A 21583-nucleotide genomic window follows, 5' to 3' on the forward strand; every position below is an offset into this window, starting at 1 on the left:
AGAGTCCAGGGCCGTGTGTGCAATGTGGGGAGAGAAGAAAGAACACAGATGTCACATGTGACGGAATGCGCTGGCAGGGCGTTCTGATTTATTCTCTAAGTTAATCTAAGTCCGGTCCCAGACGCCCCATCTCCTGTTCATTTGCCAGCACCGGCAACCCTCTCAGGGGTTAGCTCTGTTGTAGAGGCCAAGCACAAGGAGGAAGGCGCCTCCGTGGCTGTTGTGCCTGCACAGACCATCGCGATGGGTGCTGGGCTGCATGGCAGCTGGAGACAGGCCCCAGGCTAGGGGCATCAGAGCTGCATCTGGAAAATCCCCTCCTTCGTTGCAAAGTCCCTGTCCCCCCTTCTTGGATGATCTTCCTGTAGGTAACTGGCGTAGCTCTTGCCTTTCCTCCAGGAGGCAAGGGGGCCCAGAGCTGAAGAGAGCACATCTCTGGCCTTGGGCTTTCTCTGTACAAAGAGTTAAATGGGGTGGCCAAGTAAGGATGTGTAGGTTGTTCACTGCTCAAGATCATGAGCTGTGGGGGAGTTTGGGGGCCTGAAGTCCAGCCTGTACCTTGCGTGCCAAGCTAGGCACAGGATCTTCTCTGCCAAGAAGAAAAGACACCTTTTAAAAAGTTCTGCATACAGGAGCTTGTGGTGAAAGGGACGTCCTGGTTGAAGGAAGGAAAATATTTCCATTTGTGAGGAGGGTGAGTCTTTCCATAGGCAAAGAAAACCAGTAACAACCCCCCCCCCCAAAAAAAAAGCTAGTCAAAATGCCAATTTCAGCAAACGACCCTGTTATGTATGTGGTTTTTAAGCAGACTTTCACATTTAAATATACATGTGTAAAGCAGGTGATGTGGTAAAGCTAAGCCCCACCAATGAAATCGCACGCGCCTGTGTCTGCAAGAACCATCAGAACCGATGCATGGCACCTTCCATCACCAGGCAGTCACCCCGGGGCCACCAGGAATGGAGGTTAGAGAAAGGACACCCAGCCTGGGTCACCTCCTCACGTTGCTTCTGCTCCAGGGGGAGAAGGAAATGGGAAGACACAGGTGGCCAGGTGTGACGGTAAAGCCAAGGAAGCCCCCGAGGCAGGCAGGAGCTCTGAGCGGGGCTTGCATGGGAGACACAGCAAGTCCTGGGATGATGGCGGGGTGGGGTGGGGGGGCTAGTCCCAGGCAGTGCAAGCATGCGAGAGCAGCTCCTTTCTCACAGCCACAAGAGGCGCCAGCGCGGGCGAGGGCCTGCATGTATTGATTATTTATTGCTACGTGACAAATTACCCTAACATGTGGCTGCTCTAAAAACCCATTTATTATTTCTGTGGGTCAAACATCCAAGCCTGTCCTAGCTGGATCCTCTGGGCCCAGGATCCCTCCCAGACTGCAATCAAGGCCTCTGCCAGGACCGCGGTCATCTCCCGGCTCAGCTGGGGGACTCTGCTTCCAAGCTCATCACGTCGTTGCTGGCAGGCTTCCTGGTTCTCTGAGCTCTTGGCCCACGGACCCCAGCGCCTCACTGGGAATCTTCCGATCACAGCCACTCTGTTTCTGGCTACGGGGGTCTCTCCATAAGGCCACTTTGCAACGTGGCAGTGGGATCGTGTGACTCACAGAAGGAAGACGGAAAATAATTGCCAAGCAGCTTAGAGCCACTGTGGCAGCACTTGAATGAGAGAGGCTGTGGTTGTGTGGTTGTTCCCAGCAGCCCCCGGGAAGTGTAGTAAAGGTAAATGGTTATACCCACAGTGTTTGGGGTTTGGGCTCGGGCAGGTGAGGTAGGTGGGGATGGAGAGTGGCCAGGTTGAGGCTATGGGAGGTCAACTGCATTGGGAGGGAAGGGGAGACAGGGGGCTTGTGGAGGAATCTGGGAATTGGACACAGACTGATCCAAGAGCGACTTCTTGGGTGCAAAACATTTTTAAGTTGGTGATGCTGATGTGGGAAAGGTTTAGAGTGCGAGTGGTTGGAAGGGAGGATGAAGGTCACTAGGTGAGAAGTTCAGGAAATTGAGAGGCTGAGCTGTGGGCTGGTGACCCACTTGGAAGTGAGCAGTGAGCTGACGGTGAGCTGGGTGCTGACACTACTCAGGGAGGGAGGGAGAGAGGGCAGCACGAGCTCCTGAGATTACAGAAGGGACCACATCTGGCGACACAGTGCCTGAGTTGTCTTAGGAAAGTCCTCCAGTACACAACACCACCAAAGAAGAGGGTCGAGCACTTCTAATGCGGAGCAGCAATTTTGAGAAAGTAGGGAGAATTCCTCAGGACCAAAACCAGAGTGACAAGCGGGTGTTGCAGACGCTGTCTGCCTTGGGGCTTCGGTCTGTGGCTGAGGGATTTGGGTGAAGCTCCACGGCAACGGGGTGAGGTCCTCTGGTTTCCTCTCTGTTGACTCTGGCGGGCTCTGCAGTTGTCTCTGACCTGCGAGTGTGAAGATGGCTGAATCGAGCCACCTCCCCTGACCATCAAGGCCCCAGTTTCTCTGTATCCAGCTCCCTGCTAGCACACCTGGGAAGGCAGCATGTGATGGCCCAAATGCATGTGCCCTGTCTCCCATGTGGGAAACCCGGATGGAGTTTCAGGCTCCTGGCTTCAACCCATCCCGGCCCTGGTTGTTGCAGCCACTGGGGGAGTGAACCAGCGGATGGAAGATCTCTCTCTCTTTCTCTATCCTCCCTCCCCCCTTTTTTTCTCTCTCTCTCGCTTTGTTTTCTCCTAGGCTTGAATGGAAAAAGACCACCTACAAAAACTCATAACCGTAGCCCCTCTCCTGCTCGGGTTCAGGGCTAGAATTCACGCTTCCTGGTTAGGTCTGTAAGTGCCAAGCCAAACTAAGAAAGTAAAGTGGGTCTAAGAGCACCACAGAGCCCCAGCACAATCCTGAGCAAATCCTTTGTGGAAATGGAATCTCGACCAACTGGACGTGAGCTCACATATGAAAATTAAAAAATAAAAAACCCTGGGAAACCAGTTGCAAGGAGAGGGAACGAGAAGGAACTTAACGGACGATTAGATCTCGGATGATCAGGTATAGACAATGATACCAGGAGGAGAGGAAGCATGGTTTCTGAACTGATGGCAGGTGCCTGGGGATGATTTGGCCGTTCTGTCAAAAATCTTAAAAACTTTCACTCCCTTTTATTTAGCAATTTTATTCCCATTAACTTTTTTCCTAAAAAGTCATCTAATATAGATACAGAGTAATATTCATCATCATGTGCTTAGAATAATAAAAACACTTGCAAATAATCGATCTCTAAGAATAAGGCCATGAATAAGTAAATCATAGAAATTGTAGAGGATTATTCATAAGTATGAGCAGTTTTAATGACATGGGAGTGTGCTTACCACATAACATTAAGGGATAAAAGCAAAATAAGAAACTGCTCGCTAAATACAGCAATATTCAGCTCTCCTCCAAATTATTTAGCTAAATGAAAATATTTCATTTTTCTAGCATTCTATTTAAATAGGTATTTGATATCATATTCACAAATGGCAGAAAGGCGTAAGAAAACTGAGGGCCTTGCTAATATCTTGTTGAGAAATTCAACTGTATTGAAGGAAAAAAAGGCTACAGAGGACCTAAGTATAAAGATATATAAATAATAACTTTTACAAATACAGTTTCATTTCAAATTCCGATGCACTTAAAACATGCAGTCAACATTGACACACTTTAATTAGAAACACCATACTATGAGTCATTCTATTTGGGATATAAAGACTTCTCAGAGAATTCAGAAGTCAGTTAAATGTCTCTTCCTGCCTTTGAATGCGATTATGTGACAACTATTCTCTCCGTAATAGCCAGGATATGGGCCACTTAGGTACCAGTGATTTCACCACGATGCACATTAGCAGTAAAGAGCATTCCTCCACAGTCCTTCCGACTCTGAATTGAGAAGATTGGAGTCTTTTTACTAAACGGTGATTTAGTTAATGAAAGCACTTGTCATACCACAGGGGGATGGATTGCAGCAGCAAGCCCCGGCTGTCATCAGCACACGTCCTTCTGTGGCAAAAACACAATCCCCGTCTCACTTTTGTGGCTGCTGGAAACTTGGTTTACACCCTCAGGTTTTTCCTAAAGTTGCCTAGTGACGCAATGAGATGCTTGTACTTCAGTTCGTCATAAAAGCAGGAAATCTGGGAAGAACTTATGAAAAGGTGTCTGGAATACAAATACCATAGAACCACACGTGTGTCAGCAGAAGGCTGAGACACTTGTGTCCTGGTTGGACAACAGCATGTCTTGTGTAAAGAACAAAGGTGAAAATAGGCATTGTAGATATCACCTACTTTTACTCCGATTTCCCCAGAACTGATGGCATCGTTTTGCCAGTTATCCCCACAGACTTTGGACATTTGTCTGAAGTATATTTGTTTACCATGTGTTCGATGCAAAGCAGTTGTTATTTGATCCATTGTTGGGAAAATGCCTGGACTACTGCAACGCATGTGAGAAATGGTACCCAGGGAGGGGCTTTAAAGTTACCAGAATTCACTCAGAGGAAAGATTCCAGGTTTCTGAGGGGACTGTCTTATTGATCCCTACGCCTTCTCTGCCTTGTACTGTGCCTGGCATTTTATTAATCCTAATAAAAATGAGATAAAGGAATAGATTTATAAATGGCAGCTAAAGTCTTTTCCCCACTGGCAGACCATACTCCTGAAGTTGCTCACTGCTGAGTTCTACCAGGTAACTCTGATCATTACCACCTGCATTGAGAAATTCTTTTGACCTGGTGTCCTGCTAAAGACATTACTGTAAATTACAACACAACCACTCCTTGGGGTTGTGGCTGTAATTTTTTGAAGCCCTGCCCCCTGCCATGGACAGGGCCCAGGGAGTTGCAGACGCAAATAATGAACATAAATCCGTGGAAAAGTGATGTCAAGTTGAATCTCAGAGTATTGGGCGAGGCATCCTGAATCCACTTCTGTATAGAAAGGAATGGTCCCTCTACTCGGGGGCACTCTACCTTCATGGGAAGATCAAGTAGCCTCGATTGTGGAGGATAGAAAGAGAGAGTAGAACAAACAGTGTCTCGTTCAAGTGTGGAATTGGCTTGCTTTCTAGTAATGGCGCCTGAAGAGGCTGCCTAATTTATTCGATGGCATTACCTGGAGAACCCAGGGTAGAGTGGCAGCCAGCCTGGAAGACTTCGGGAGAGCCAAAAGGTGCAGAGGTTTTGACATGACTGCTCAATGGGTCTTGGGTGACTTCTACATGTATGTAAGAAATGATCATCAATACAGTGACTTTGCACAGAGAACAGTGGGCCCAGTGACTGTTGGATTCTGGGTGATCATCTCGGCTACAATCCTCATGTAGACGGACGAGGGTCAGAACGGGAGTGGTTGGGTAGGGATGGAAGTGTCCTCTTTAGGGACTTGAGCAGTGTAACAAAGAGAGCCTCAGTAGTGTCGGACCTAGGCACCAAGGAACAGAAGAATGAAAGGCTGGGCGCCAGCAAGAGGCAGAGAAGGTTGTCCCTGAGGCTGGCCTTCTCCACACATCAGGAGCTCGGTGGGGCTTGCCAGGGTAAAGGAAGCCTTAGATCTGCAGGCTCATCTGCCATAACTCTAGTTGGGGAAGTGCATGATTATTGAACCAACAGTTATAGAGTCGGGGACGGGCAGGGACCTGACACTCAACACGTACACCAAGGGGAACCAATGAAAGAGTCTAATGGGCCACAGGGACTGGACTGAGGGCTCAGCTCGCATCTGCACTATAATGCGGGTGAAGGAGGGAAGACGTCAGGAAGCAGGCTGTCCATCACAGCAGAATTCCAGTTGCTCAGGAGGGAGCTGGAAGCAGATTTTTGTCTCTGGGAAAGGTGTACTTGATCAAGGTAGGAACTGAGATACTAGGCACCCAGCACCTCAGCAACAGGAAATAAAAGTCCCTATTAAGCTGGGGCTTCAGGAATAGGGAGCTAGATTCAGGAAGAATTGCTTGAGCCTTATTCCTTGCCGGCTGCACACTGGGGGCCCTCCAGCTTTGGGGAGGTGGGAGGATACAAGTACCTGATGGCATTGTCTTGGGAACACTGTGTCCCCAACAAACGACCCGGGACCACAAAACAAGCTCTGGTAAGGCAAGGTCTTTCTTCCGGAGTTGTTACCAGGTGTGGAAACTGATGGGTGCTTAAATATTGTGTGTAATGTTGACCCCCCAAGCCCCTCAAAAAGATGTGGGAAAATGAGACTTCTTAGGTAACCTTTGTTTCAAACTAGATGTGGCCAGGGAATTAATGCAACGCTGAGTGTTTAAACGGGAAGATGAGCCAGCATTAGGGGACTTTAAACTGCGGCCCACAGCGCTTCGTGGTAGGGACACTTTAAATCAAAACATAAACCTTGGAAACATCATCATGTGCTTGGACGAGACCCTGGCCTTCTGCATCCTATTAAATAGAGGACAGGTTTTTATCTCAGCAATTGAGGTTCTTGTTATTGTTGAGTCATTTTTTTTTTCCTGATGGTAATTAGCTAGCAAATTCAGCTAATTAGTGCTCCTGGTCCACATCATGGGGGTGAAGACAGACTGTTTGCCGTGGTGGAAAGACGTGATCATTATTGTATATTTTAAATCAAATTACTTGGCTGCAAGTACAAGAAATGAGGGCAGAAGAAGGTTGTAGCTAAGATTCAGCCCTAGTCTACAGCCCTTGAGTTTTGATTTTTCTAAGAAGCATCACACTTTAACTTTTGGTAGTGAATATAATATTGATATTCAAGAGACATTTGTAGACTATCTGTCAAATTAGATAGGTAAGTCTATACATTAGTTCTGCCCCTAGAAGCAAAGCTGATATTAGATGAATTCATGTTGCCTAAAGTTTTATATTCACAAATTTAATCTGATGTTATTTTTCATCTCAGTAATGTAAAATGGTTTATGGCAGTGATCAATAATGGAATAATTGTATCAAAAGCCAGTTAGCTGCTCCTATAAGTTTAGATGAAAAGACCCAATCTGGAATTTGTTTAGAAAAGTCTGGGGTACTTTTTCATGGATGTATTCAACAAATTAACAAGATATTTGAAAACGAGTTGTCTGTTTTGGAATCGAGAAACACTGTTCTTTTATCTATCCCATAGGAACTCAACCAAAAGAGTTATTAAGAGTAAAAAAGTTCAATACTCAGCACAAATGCTAAATATTACTGGCAATGAAAGATCTAAAAATTTCTTATACATGAGATAATTGATCTTCTGTGTACATAGATAGAATTACAGGATCCCATTTTAGAATGATTCTGGCATTGACAATTGTGGAAAGATTTCACTGACTATAAATTGGTGCTTGGTAACTCACTACATTGTCAATAAATATATGTAACTATGAATCCTAAAAGTTATGGGAGAAATAAACCTCACTGGCCAATTTTGGAAATCATTCTCCTTTTAGAAGACAGAACCATTTTTTCCCTAGATTTTATGGTAGTCCTAACATGTAGTACGATCTGAGGAGTTAATTTGGTTAAAACACCTGAGCTTTTGTAGTGGGTGTAAATGACTCTCAGTAACTTTGCAGACCCCCCAGAAAGTTAGATGACCCCTTTCTGAACAGTTTAAACAGTTATTCTTGATGTCCCACATGTCAATCCTACGAATAAGACTTTCCCAGAATCTATCCAAGGAAAGCACAAGGAGGGAAATGCTAAAGAGGTCAGTATTGTGGCACAGTGGGTTAAGCCCACCACTTGTGATGCTAGCATCCCATATCCAGTCCTGACTGCTCCCACTTCCAATCCAGCTCCCTGCTAGTGTGCCTGGGAAGGCAGCAGAAGATGGCCCAAGTGCATGCACCCCTGCCACCCATGTAAGAGAACTGGATGGAGTTCTTGGCTCCTGGCTTCATTTTGCACCAGCCCTGACCATTGCAAGCTGTTTAGGGAGAGAACCAGGGGATAGAAGATTGCTTTCTCTCTGACTCTCCTTCTAACGTCTGTCAAATAAATCAATCCTTTCCTTTAAAAAAAATAGGAAATAGTAAAGGGAGACATAAGAATTTACAAAACAGAAAACAAATGTTTGAGGAGCCACAAAGCTAAAAGTTAGTTCCCTGAAAATGTGAATGGAAATGACGTACTTGGTACTATCCATGCAGGGGTGGGTGGGGAGAAAAGCACAAATAATAGTATTAGAATGGAAAGGACCAGATCAAAAGAAGTTGCAGAGATTTAAAAACAGCGAGAGGATGGGGCTGGCATCATGGTGCAGCAGGATAAGCCTCTGCCTGCGACAACTGTGTCCCATACTGAAATGCCAGTTTAGATACCTGCTGCTCTGCTGCTGATCCAGCTCCCTGCTAGTGTGCCTGGGAAGGCAGCCAATGATGGCCCAAGTGCTTGGGCCTCTGCCAGCTGTGTGGGAGACTGGGATGGAGTTCCTGGCTTCTGGCTACAGCCTGACTCAGACCTGGATGTTGCAAGCATTTGGGGAATGAATCAATGGATGGAAGATCTCTCTCTCTCTTCCCCTCTCCCTCTGTTGCTCTACCTTTCAGATAAACACATTTTTTTTTAAAGCAAGAGGACATTGTAGACAATTTGATATCTATAAATCTGAAAGATTAAATGTACATGTTCCAAAAAAATATACATCTCCCTAACTGGCTTGATAAGAAATAAAAAAAAAAAATTGAAAAGCTCTGTGACTATTAACTAACTGGAATCAATGACTATGATCAAAATGTTTTATCAGCCTCAGAAGATCTTACTAATGAGGTCAAACCAGCATTCATGGGACCATCTTTTTTTTTTAAATTTATTTATTCATTTGATAGGCAGAGTTACACAGAGACAGCTTCCATCCACTGGTTCACTCCCCAAATGGCTGCAACGGCTGGAGCTGGGCTGAGTGGAGGCTAGGAGTCAGGAGCTTTCTCTGGGTCTCCTACGTGGTTGCAGGGGACCAAGCACTTGGGCCATCTTCCACTACTTTCCCAGGCCCATTAGCAGAGAGCTGGATCAGAAGTGGAGCAGCTGGGACTCGACCGGAGCCCTTATGTGATGCCGCACGACAGGCGGATGTTTAGCCTACTATGCTACGGCACCGGTCCCAGGAACTTGGTTTCTGATTGCATTCATTTACTTGGGCTGTCATAATCAGCACAGAGTGTCTTAAGTAGCAGAAATCCATTTGCTCACAGTTCTGGATGCTGGAAGTCCAGCTGAAAGGTGTCAGCAGGTATGTTTTTTCTCTCTCTCTTTGGATGGCAGATGGCTACCATCTTGCTGTATCCTTGTGTGGTGGGTTTTTCCTCAGCTCCTTTGACCCTGGTGTCACTGTTTGTGGCCAAATTTCCCCATCATATAAAAATGCAGTCAGATGGGATAGGGCCTACCCTAACAGCCTCATTTTAAGTTCATTATCTCTAAATGCCCTGTAGTCACATGCTAAGGAACTTCTGCATAACATGAATTGGGGTGGAGGGATGGGACCCAATTCAGCCCAGGTTGTCCATCTCCCACTATTTCATATACCAGAAAATGATGAAACACATCCCAGCTCATTCTAAAACCAGGCAAGGGTAGTATGAGAAGAGAATATGGCAAACCAATCTTAATCATAGCAGAAGATGGAAAATCCCTAAACAAAGTGTGACCTAACCCAAAAGTGGTTTTTAAAATGTAATAGCTGTGCCCAGGTTGTGTTACTACAGAATAGAACAGTCATGAGAATGCTATGCCCAGCAATTAAAATTCACGGTAGCAGAATTTACCATTGATTAGTTTACTGGTACTTGAGGATGAAAGAAGATGTACTTCTTTGAGAAGAAATTCGATTTACATAAGAACTAGACTCTTGGGTGGTCTCACATTCATTAAAATCCACAGGTCCTTTTATAAAACTATTTTTTGCTTTGGTATTGTCTCTTTAGTTGGTCTTACATTCATTAAAACTTCTCACGTGCTGCAGTTGCCTTTGAGGAACTCACCAGTGTGAAGTTGAAGGATCCACATTTATAAAGACCTCATCGTGTTTCATGCGAGTCCTAATGAGCTTCTATTTGAATTGTTCGGAGGCAAATGCCAGTCTGTAACTTTAAGTAGGCTTGTGGAGCCAATGTCTGTCAAACTGCGCCTCTTAAGTCTGTTATTTTCAGACACTAATCAGGAGGAAGGTAGCATTTCACCTCCCCCATGTCCTTTACACGCCTTAATATAAAATTGTGTTAGAAAGCTAATTGCAACATCCCGGAATGTGCAGTGCTTAGGCATTTGCCATCACAAGTGGGTGCTATTGAAAAAGAGAAAAGAAGAAAACACTGCTAAGCAAACACTATTCAGTGAATGTTTAGAATTTAAATATCACTCCAGGAGCTCCACAGCTTTCTATTTATTTATCTGTCAATAAGAACAAACTGTCTTATTTGTTATATCTAGAGCTCTAGGAAAGAAGCAACCTGTGTCCTATGAGCTGAGGTTGCTCTGGGAAAGCAGTTCAGGTCGTGAGAAGGCGAGTCTAGTGTAAAGTCTTCCTGCAGATGGATTCATTTTGCCCTGTCGTGTGGCCGCAGTCTGTAGCCCCTCACTCCCACATGGCCATCTTGCCTGTACATGCTGCCTGTCACTGGCTGGCCTGGCTGAGACCTAAATGAAGTGTGCTTGAGTATCCATTATCCAAAGTATTTTGGATGTGGAGATGTTTATTCAGGCACCACGAGATATCCTGGGGCTGAGACCCTCATCTAAACATGAAATTCATTTATACACATAGTCTGGAAGTAACATTATACAGTATTTTTAGTGCAACTGTTTTGACTGCAGCCCTTCACATAGGTCATATGTGGAATTTTCCATTTTGTTATGTCAGTACTCCCAGTATGTCAAATTTTAGAGCATTTTGAATTTTGGATTTTCAGATTAGGGATGTTCAACCTATGGAACATATGTATCTGTATTGTATGACAGTAGGTCAAGGGTAATTATGTTTATATATGAATGATGCATTTCTTTAGGTAATCTAATCCAAGAGTTGAGACCATGTTTTGAAATATTAATAGATTGTTTTCTGTAATTTTTTTGTGCCTTACAATACTTCCTTTTGCAGAATCACCTGGGACATTCCACATTCATTCCCTTAGGACTTGGCAACAGAGCTGAATGCAGGCAACTGTGAAGTCAGGGAGATGGGAAAGAATTCTTGGGGATTTGCCTGGGGGCAGATCATCCCAGACACATTTTGGACACAAATAACCTTGCATTGAGTGTGTTGAGAAAGGAAAAGAACTTTTGGATGGTATTCTAGGCAGTGGCCTGAGAATATCATGTTCCTTGCTCCACAGAGTGGTGCAGGAACAGATAATGGGCATGTGCGAGATAATGGGCATGTGCGACCAGGGGCTGAGGAGGGAACATTGAGGCAGCCTTGTCACAGGCTGGGGTTATATGTGAGCAGCATGAACATGTCACAAAGAGATCACAGCCCTGAGGAGGCTGAGAGGAAAGAAGTGACTTCATGGACCTCTTGTACGTGGCCAGCAAGGGCCAAATGGGATTGAGGATTTCTCAGACAAGGGACCTCTGCTCCAGGCCCTGTTTTGGCCTCCTCCTCTTACTCATCTCTCCCAAGGCAGGGAATGTGGGCCAAGAATGTGCCCATGTGGAAACCAGAACCCCTTTCTTGTACCATACATTGGTTCCATGAGATCCTAGAAATTCCCATCTAAACAGCCCTCAGCTCCAGGGCCATCTGATCTTCCCTACATCCATCTTTATTAGGTAGACAGCTGGCTGTATATTTGGTGTTTATACCCCTAGACCAGAGGGCTATCCAGGGGGCTGTTGACAAAGTGCATATGTGGGTATAATGGGCGAGGGGGACATGCAGACTTTCACCAGCACAAGACAGAGAAAGGACAGACCCTAGACCAGGAGCCAACTTCCTCTGTGCCACCATGTTCCAAGCCATTTTTAAGATACATTTGTTAAACCTGAAAGCTAGGACACTGTAATTAACAGTTTTCTAGCTTGATTCATTACTTATAAATATTTACACATAGGAGAGATGGACATCATTTATACACTTGCCCTAGTCCCCACAAATATCATGAGGTTTAGAGAACAGTGGGAAGATGAACCAGACTCTCTATTCAGTGCCCCCTCAATATTCCTTTCACTTTGTAAATTCTCTAGAACCTTACCCACCTCGAGGTAAAACCCAGCAGAGCCTTCTAAAAATTGTAGCTGAGACCTACCATTCACATTGGATTTGTGCTCCAGGGGGTGCTATTCACACAGACTAATACACTATACAAGTCAGTTCCTTGACTTGGCCACTCATCCAGTTTCTGATCACTAGCTTATCTTGTTTTCATTAATCGTGTAATGTCTGTCCATCTGTCCAACTTGCCTGTACCTTCCTGCCATCTTTAGAATCTACCAACCTTTTCTAACATATCTGTATTATACAAATTAGCTATTAAGAATCCTCAGCTCATGCAATTGTTATCTGGAGAGAACAATTGTTATTGGAGAGAAAACAGTTGTATCATATATCTAAATATATAAACTCATTGAGTTTTTGTTAAACACCATTTGGTGTCAAGTGTGTGCTAGATACTGAGAATTCAAGGCCAGTTGTGGTTCTGTCCACATAGGAAATACTGTGAATCAGGCAATTGCTAAGGTAATGAAAGAACAGGATCTCTAACTGGTGTTGGTAGGCCAAGGAAGACTTTGTAGTAAAAATGGTATCTAAGTTGAAACTGGGAGGATGACTAGGTGACCAATAGCAATACTCTTGGAGATTATTAGCAGATCTTCATTTCTGCTTCAAATACTTACAGAAGAGACAACACAAAGTTTATTTTTGGATTAAATGTACTCATTCTTTTCATAACTTCAATGAGTATTCATTTATAAAAACAAAAGGTGAAAAAACTTTGGTTAAGCAATTTAAGTGAAAGCTAATTTTATCCATGGAAGTCCTATAATAGTTCTTCATAACCTTATTTCCATTCAAAGACCTTATAAAATATATAGCACTGTAATTCTTGTGAAATGATTCTTACATTTTCTGATTAAATTTGGGGAAAATCATTGATTCATTCCAGTGTTGGATGCCTGTAAGGAGTTTATAGGGAAATAATACGTGTGGCAGATCCTGTGCTGGACACTTCCCCACGTTAGCTCACTTCCAAAAGGCAAGAGTGACACTCAGATTCTAATATCACAGCATCCATTTCTCCAGGCTTATATTTGGCACAATTTGTACTCCAGGTGTTTGGAGTCTAAAGTAGGCTTTGCTTTGAAAAAGAATGTTCCACTTGTCTTATCTGTACACCTCCCCTCCCCCAAGAGAAGTCCCTGATGTTGCATCTATAGCCACCCACTGCCCCCTGGTGACTTTGCAGAGCCACACCTTGCACACTGTTGAATATTTATCAGCATGCTCAGTGCCCAGCCTATGTTGGCCCTGCATTCTGCTGGAATATGGAGCAATACACAGGGCTGGGCCTGGGTTGAACACCACTCATTCTCTTCTAAGTGGAAACTGAGTGCTGCTGCTGCTGCCCACAGGGAAATGGAGTACAAAAGGCCCTGATTGGATTAGAGTCCAGAGAGCAAGTCTGGGTTCTGCCTCCATGCTGGCCTTGGCCTAGACCATGTTGGCTGGCGTGTGGGATTCCTCTAGAGCTTGCCCTCTATTGCCAGGAAGCCAACAGCCTGAGTTGCTGCTCAGGTGCACAGTGACTGGGCTGGAGCCACCACAGAGTCCTTAAGCCTGTTTTGCTCTCATTAACCAGGTCACAATTGCTGGCTGCTGTTGCTGTCAGGTGGGGTGAATCAGGTCTGTGGTGACGTGCGACATCATGGGGCCCCTTCTCATTAGCTTGTTTTAACAGAATTTCTTTGAAAAAACCTGTCAGCCAAGGGAAGAAGCAGCTTTGAAATGAACACCATTACATAATGATTTTATGAATAACATACAGCTCCCTAAAATCAGTCTTTTTTTCTGTTACACTTTCAAATCAGGTTTTAGAAGCAAGACCATTTTAGATTCTTATAGTAAGAACAAATTTAGAAATTTTCTTAAGGTGTGATGCATTGAAAGCAAAATATAGTTGGATGAGGAATGATGTCGCTTATGAAATCCAATTAGAGATGAGCACTAAAATATACATGAACTAAGGTAAGTATGTCAGATGACACACTAAGTAAAGGAAGAACTATAGACACTAGGTTTCTGATAGTCCAACTTTAAAAACAAAGGGAAGTTTTTATTTCTGGTATAAAGCTAAAATGTAGGGCTTTGGTCCACATTTACTTGGCTCTGGGAGAGTTTTTGTTTTAAGAAAGCTTTTATTTAATACAAATTTCTATTTATTCTTTGACAGAGTGGACAGTGAGAGACAGAAAGGTCTTCCTTTTGCCATTGGTTCACCCTCCAATGGCCACTGTGGCCGGCGCATCGCACTGATGCGAAGCCAGGAGCCAGGTGCTTCTCCTGGTCTCCCTTGCAGGTGCAGGGCCCAAGAACTTGGGCCATCCTCCACTGCACTCCCGGGCCATAGCAGAGAGCTGGCCTGGAAGAGGGGCAACCGGGACTAGAACCTTGTGTTCCGGTGCCGCAAGGCGGAGGATTAGCCTATTGAGCCACGGCGCCGGCCAATACAAATTTCATAGGTACAGCTTTAGGAATATAGAGGCTCTTCCCCCAATACCCGCCCTCCTATCTGGGGGAGTTTTTCAGCTCGGTTGAAGCACAGGACACAGACCTGGGACATCCACAGGCTCATGAACATTCTGTGGTGCTGACTGGGTTTGAGCTTAATTATTTAAATGTTTCCAGACTCAAATGACTGATGAGCTAACATTTTTAATTTAGACTTTCACACAGCAAGCTATAAGATGTGCCTTGATAAAACCGATGCTGATGCCAAGTTCCATGCCCTGTATTTTCTTTTGATGTCAACATTTTAAATGACAAATTTAAAAATTTTTCCACATTTCAAGAACAGAGCCCTACATTAGTTCTAGCCCCCAGGGAGAGCTTTTGTGAGGAGGACTCGAGGTGGTGGTGGTGGTTATTTTTGAAGAGAGAGAATGCTGTTAGTTAGAATAAAGAAAGATAATGTTACCAGAATGTTCTACCTAATTTAGCCCTCCAAAGATAAACACTGGTGAATCATTACATGCTGATGGTTCTATTTTAATATTAATTCTGTAACCTTTTCCTACTCTATCTACTGGGTGGGTGGGTTATTGGTAAACTCACTTCAGGCAAAGTTTGAGTCTTTTCAGTTTTCTATTTCTGATAGAAGCTGTATCTACTGATGGCTCTTAAAATAGTATTTTTTTTTTAATTTTTTGCCAGGCAGAGTTAGAGTTACAGACAGAGATAGAAAGGTCTTCCTTCCATTGGTTCACTCCCCTAATGGCCGCTGAGGCCAGCACTGTGCTGATCCGAAGCCAGGAGCCGGGTACTTCCTCCCGGTCTCCCATGCAGGTGCAGGGACCCAAGCACTTGGGCCATCCTCTGCTGCCCTCCCGGGCCACAGCAGAGAGCTGGACTGGAAGAGGAGCAACTAGGACTAGAACCTGGAGTGCCAGTGCCACAGGCAGAGGATTAGCCAAGTGAGCCATGGCACAGGCCTTATGTGAATGGATGGGGAGAGGGAGTGGGAGAGGGGAGGGTTGCAGGTGGGAGGGAAGTTATGGGGGCGGGGGAGCCATTGTAATCCATAAGCTGTACTTTGGAAATTTATATTCATTAAATAAAAGTTAAAAAAAAGACTATCAGAATTATTTGGTTTGTAGAGATTCTATAAAGTTAGGTTATTGACCAATCTTCCAGCTTATTCAGTAACTTTTAACTATCTCAAACACGTTACAGCTATTTTCTAGCACTACCCATGTGGTAATTGAATCTTGATACTCCTGCACAATTGGCAATGGTAAATACTTTCCTCATTGACAGCAAGCCAGACATGTGAATCCTCCAACTCCTTCCTCTTCTCGGTCTTGATCCTGTGTCCTCGTAGCACCAGTTCTGTATCCCAGGTTGGGGTGGCTCACTGAGCTGTGGTTCTTTCTCGAAGCTTATTTCTTGTGGGTTCTTCTTGTTGCTCAGATTCCCATTTGCCTAAGAATTCCCAGGAAACTGACTTTTTTCTATCAGTAAGAAACATGTAACAACCGATGTTTTTGAGTGTCTAATGTGGTAGGGTTCGCCAAGGGAATGTTTATGGAAACCCCAAACCCTCTCTCTAGGAGTCACAGCATGCAACTCCAAGGTTGCAGCTAGGGCTCTGCAGTGTTATCTGGTGGCCCGTGGCCCCTGCTCTCTGAACTGGGTCTTGCCTCAGCAGTCAGCATAGCTCTCCTGATGCCTCTTCTCCTTCACTTTTGCCCCCAGTATCCATATCAAGGCAATGTTGTCATACTCCGTACTCTGGATCTTTCTACACTTGGCACATATTTTTTCCTCTCTGTGTTCTGACTGACTCTACCATGGAAGAGCACATTCATTTTTCCCTTGGGAAAACTCATTGTAGAGAAGGGACAGAAATGAGTCCCTGCAAGGCAGCTGCCCATCCTAGCTGCCAAGGAGTGACAGAAAAGCCACTGATGGGCAGCTTTAATCCCCACCTCCTGCTTCCTTTAAGGAAGGCTGCAGAGGTCAAGGCACCTCAGTGGATTTACCTTTTGACCATGAGCAATTATACTGATTCCTAAGCCTTGGATTCCTGGTAAGTAGTGAAGATCTCAGGCATTTGCATTAAGTGACTCCTGTGATTTATCCAAGGTGAATGTCATTCTCTACCTATAGACTGATATTGGTCTTCACTAAAAAGTGAAATCCCTGCTCCCTATATCCACAAACCAAATGTGGGTGTTCCAGAGAAGAAGAAGTACTGAGTATTTCATCTGAGTTCAGTTTAGATTTTCTAGACCCTTGAATTTCTCTTCTGTGATTTTTCTTCTGATGAGGAACCAGGGACAAAGAGATTAGAGGACTTGATCTCTCCATTCCCCCTCATATAGCGCAGCTACAGTTGTGTTCTTGTTAAAAATTTTTAAAGGCCTTATTCAGCATTGGCCTAACCCTTTTTAGTGTTAGCCTTAGGATCCATGTGGAGTTAGAGTCTTGGAAGTCTTCCATTATGTTGACATTCTTTATAATTCCTGTATTCTTTCCTCTGGCTAAGTACTCCTTTGTTACCTGCTCGGATCTCACTATTGGTGCCCATTCTGATACTCCTGACTCCTGCCATGTTTTCCCTGTGTTCTTCAACACTCAATACCTCAGGTGTACCTGTGGAAGCACTTATGGGTACTTTGACTTTCCTTGAGCATATTTCTCAGGACAAGGACATTTTTTAAAGGGGGCTTGATGACCTGTGATTTGTTAAGACAGTGATGGTGGGATGGGATGAAGAATGGCCCCTCAAAGAGATTCACATCCTAATCCCCAGAACCTGTAAATATGTTACTTTACATGGCAAAAGGGACTTTGGGGAGATGATCATGAATTATTCAGCTGAGCTCAATGTAATCACAAGAGTCTTTATAAAAAGTAGACAGGAATGTCAATAGGGCAGGTAATGTAATGACAGGCACCTTTTCGAGTGAGAAGGCTGCAAGCTAAAGAGTGCAACAGAACCTAGAAACTCTAAGAGACCTCAGCAGTGCCACTAGAAAGAACACAACTTTTCAACACCTTGATTTTAGCCCTGTAAGGCTTATTTCGTATTTCTGACCCAGACTTGTAAGAATGAACTTGGGTTGTTTGATGCCGCTAAATTTGTGATCATTGCTACTGGAAATGAATACCAATAAAATGATAACAGAAAAGGAAACTGTACCTGGAATAGCAAACTGGCAGAGAGAGCAGCCCTAACATCACTTCTCTCAGAACAACCAAACAGGTTCCCTGTGTTGGGCCACTTCCCTGCTACTATGTCAGGATGTGACCAAAACTTTGTTGTCAGCCAGTGCTGCTCCTGATTTTGCCCTTCCTATCAGATTCAAATGTTGAGCCCCCTTTTTCTATGGCTACCAAGAACTTTCCTATAACCACCTTGAAGGACTCACTAGATCTTACATTCCTCAATAGTAGTAGTTACATGTTTGCTGTGGTCCTAACGAGTCTTTCTAGAATCGTTTGGATGGTTGGTGTTGATCTTCACTATTATCTGTGCCAAATCCAGTGGTGTGTGTAGGAAGCATAGATTAGCCCTTTGTAATTGAACTTAGATAGTATCTTACCCCCTGCCTCCTTTAGAACAATGGTGGTACTGATGGGGGAAGTCTGAGACCTTAGGCCCCCATGAAGTCAACTAGACATTGATTGCTCTCTGTGTACTCAGCACGTTGCTCTAGCTGTGTTGGGCTGACAGGAAAGATCCAGGTCACCTCCACTTCTTTCATCAATGAGTGTCTGAATAAGGAGATAAAGGCTGAATGGTGAAAATGAATCATTCTCCCAATTAATCTGAAAACTAAGTATTAATACTCATCCCTTTTTTGCTAATACATAGCAAGTATACTTTTGTAGGAAAAACTAAACTTTTGTGAAAGTATTCAAGGAGTTCAAACAGCAAGTGATGAATAAGTGGAGGGAAAAAGAGATGACAAGTGCTTTTCAAGGCATTTTAAAGGTTGGTGAAATGGCCAAATGTATGAATGGGCTTCATCTGAACCACTGTCTTTGTTAATTCATCTGTCATTTATCAAGGATTTGATCTAAAAATAGTTGTTCAGCACTTGATAGTGTTATAGGAGTTGAAGACTCACAAGGTTCATACATTCAGGCACCATATATTGTAGCAAAGGCAATCAACACCTGTTTGACACAAGTCACCCTAGTTATCAATGTAAGTTTAAGCCTTCCAGAGCCAGAGCCTAGAATGTATAGTCTGATGAACCCCAGAGAGGTGGCCCATATTAAAAATTTGTTTTGATTAAAAAAATGGTATGTCCATTGCCAGGCAATCAGAGTGGCACATTATAATCTAGCCAACATCTTCCCTCCTTTCCATGCTGTACAGAGAATTGTTCTACCACTACTTGTTCATAGAATCCTGAGTCTGGAAGGATTCCAGTCCATTGTGCTGATTTGTGTGCAGATGCCTTCAGAAGCTAGGTAGCCATTCAACTGTGTGCAGATCAGTGTAATACAATGGGGAGTGGTGGGGACTTTGGCAAACCCAGAACATGTGCCATATATAACACTAACAAGATCGGACATGGCCAAATTTGATTCAACTGCAAGTTGCCAGTCCTAGATTGCTCATCTAAGAAGAGAGTAGTCTGGCTCTTCATGAAAGCCCAATGGATAGATGGAATCTTCTTTGTGGATGTGGATGGTGTGCTGTCCCCAGTTAGGCCACCAGGAGCCTGCCAGCTGTCATTGCTGTCTAGGTTGGATGGGTATCTATCACATGTTCATCTAACTGGTGATTTGTGCAGAGAATTTGTTTAGGCTGAATATTCCTGGAGTGAATTCTCAGAGCAAGTGTTTTTTCATTGTATGATGGTTTTTACAGCACTAGATTCATCCACAAGCCATGGTAACTACCCCTTAAGCAACAGGCCGGCCTTTTGCCTGATCAGTAGATCAGACCCTCTTTTTTTATTTCCCCCAATTACCAAGCACCAAATCAGACAGTTGTTTCCTCTGCATTCCAGTGACCTGATTATATTGCTGCCTATTCAATAATTTTTTGAGCATTGGCCATAATAAAATACATGCAGAGCTTCTGAAAACTATTTTTAAAGATCCTTGACGTGATAAATACATCGATCTGGGTAATGATAAGTATCAATCATTCTATTTTGACTTATAGATTTATAATTTAGTGTTCCTTCAGAAATAATTTTTGAAAGCAGCTGTCTCCTGGAATTTAGAAAGAGGCTTGCATCTCAATGCTCATTGCTGGCAAAAAGAATTCTGCCGTGTTTATTTGCATACTAAGACCACTGAGTGCTATGGAAGATGAAGAGATTCCTTTTTTGCAAAGGCACACAAAAGAGTAGTTTTTTTTTTCCTACTCAATTAGCTCTTATTTATTTATTTATTTTACATTTATTACGCCATGAATTCATAAGGAATGGGTTCCAGCAGCTCAGGCTCCTTTCCATTGGTTCTGACAAAGTGGGCTCCGGGTGGAGCAGGCTGACGCTTTCTCGGCTCTTAGAGTACTTAATGTGTTCAATACACACATTTATTCTCTTGGCAAGAATCTTGCCCTTCACTTGTTTGTTTACAACAATGCCAACAGCATGCTGGGTAACATTGTAGACTCTTCCAGTTTTTCCATGGTAACATTTATGGGGCATTCCTTTTTGAACAGTACCCATTCCCTTGATGTCCACAATGTCACCTTTCTTGTAAATGTGCATGTATGTGGCCAAAGGAACAACTCCATGTTTTCTGAAAGGCCTGGAGAACATGTACCGGGTACCTCGCCTCTTTCCCTTTGTGTTCGTCATCTTGGCGAATTACTGGAAGATGGCGGCTCCGGCCGAAAGGAAGAAAAGAGTAGCTTTTAACATGTTATTTGTCAAATCAAGACAGAAACTTTCAGCTTTAAAAGAACTTCTTCTGCAACAAGATTAGATTTTATAAGGAAGAAGTGGGCCTATATTTGAACCTTGCCTTACCTGATAAAAACTATGGAGATGACAAACGAATATGCTATGATGGGGAAAAAAATCTGGGTTTGAATCCAGATCTACATTTGACTATCTTGAGGTAAGTTTCTTAAACTCTCCAAGACTTAGTTTCTTCATCTATAAAATGCAGGATAGTGATGATCCCAAACTCAACCTTCTTGTGAGACTAAAATCAGATCATGCACCAGAGAGGAGTTAGGCATAGTACCCAGTGTGTGAGCTGTACAGGCCTCTGGCCTGACACTCAGGTGGTGTTAGCTCCAGGGTACAGAGAAAGAACAAAGCCCATTAATGGTTCTCTCCTGAGTCAGAATCCTCTGGAAAAGGCCTTCTTGGGACCTTGGATCGAAGCAGTCTGTGTGAGTCAAAGTGTTTGGTGAATTGATCTGTGCAGTGACTGCTACAGCTTCCCCTGTCATGTTGGTGTGGAGCCAGGCCAAGGTTGAGCTTCCCTCTCACAAAGATGCTTTCAGGTCTGTGCAGGAGGATGATTCTGGGGCTGAGACACCCTAGACAGACACCTAGGAACTCCCAATCAGATGTCAGAATTCCTTCTTGGAGCACCTCCCAGATTTATTGGTTGTATTGGAAAAGGTAAGGACACTTTACATGTTGGGAACCACCTGTCTGTGACTGTCATGTTTCATTGCATGGGTTTCATTGAGATAGGTTGGTGGTTCTTGAACTTTTCTGGCCACCAGTGCCTTCATCTGGTGATTCCCTGCTGAGGACTGCTGTCCTTGGGCACTCCTGGATCCCATGCGACTGCTGTGCTCTAGCATTCTGTTGCACTCTTAGTACCCAACAAGTACAAGGGTGTTCAAAAACTTCCAGAAAACACATAGCATGAAAAATCTATGCATAGATTTCCAAATTCTTTTGCCCCAGGGGTTGGTGTGGTGGCACAGTGGGTTAAGCCACTGTCTGTGATGCTGGCATTCCAC

General features: G+C 44.0%; 1 pseudogene; it reads right to left on the reverse strand.

The window, feature by feature from the left end:
- Positions 1-20019: 20019 nt before the first annotated feature.
- LOC133757140 (large ribosomal subunit protein eL21-like) lies at positions 20020-20493 on the reverse strand (annotated as a pseudogene).
- Between the last annotated feature and the right edge of the window lie 1090 nt (positions 20494-21583).

The sequence above is a fragment of the Lepus europaeus genome, chromosome 3, assembly GCF_033115175.1.
Source record: "Lepus europaeus isolate LE1 chromosome 3, mLepTim1.pri, whole genome shotgun sequence".
Taxonomy (NCBI): domain Eukaryota; kingdom Metazoa; phylum Chordata; class Mammalia; order Lagomorpha; family Leporidae; genus Lepus; species Lepus europaeus.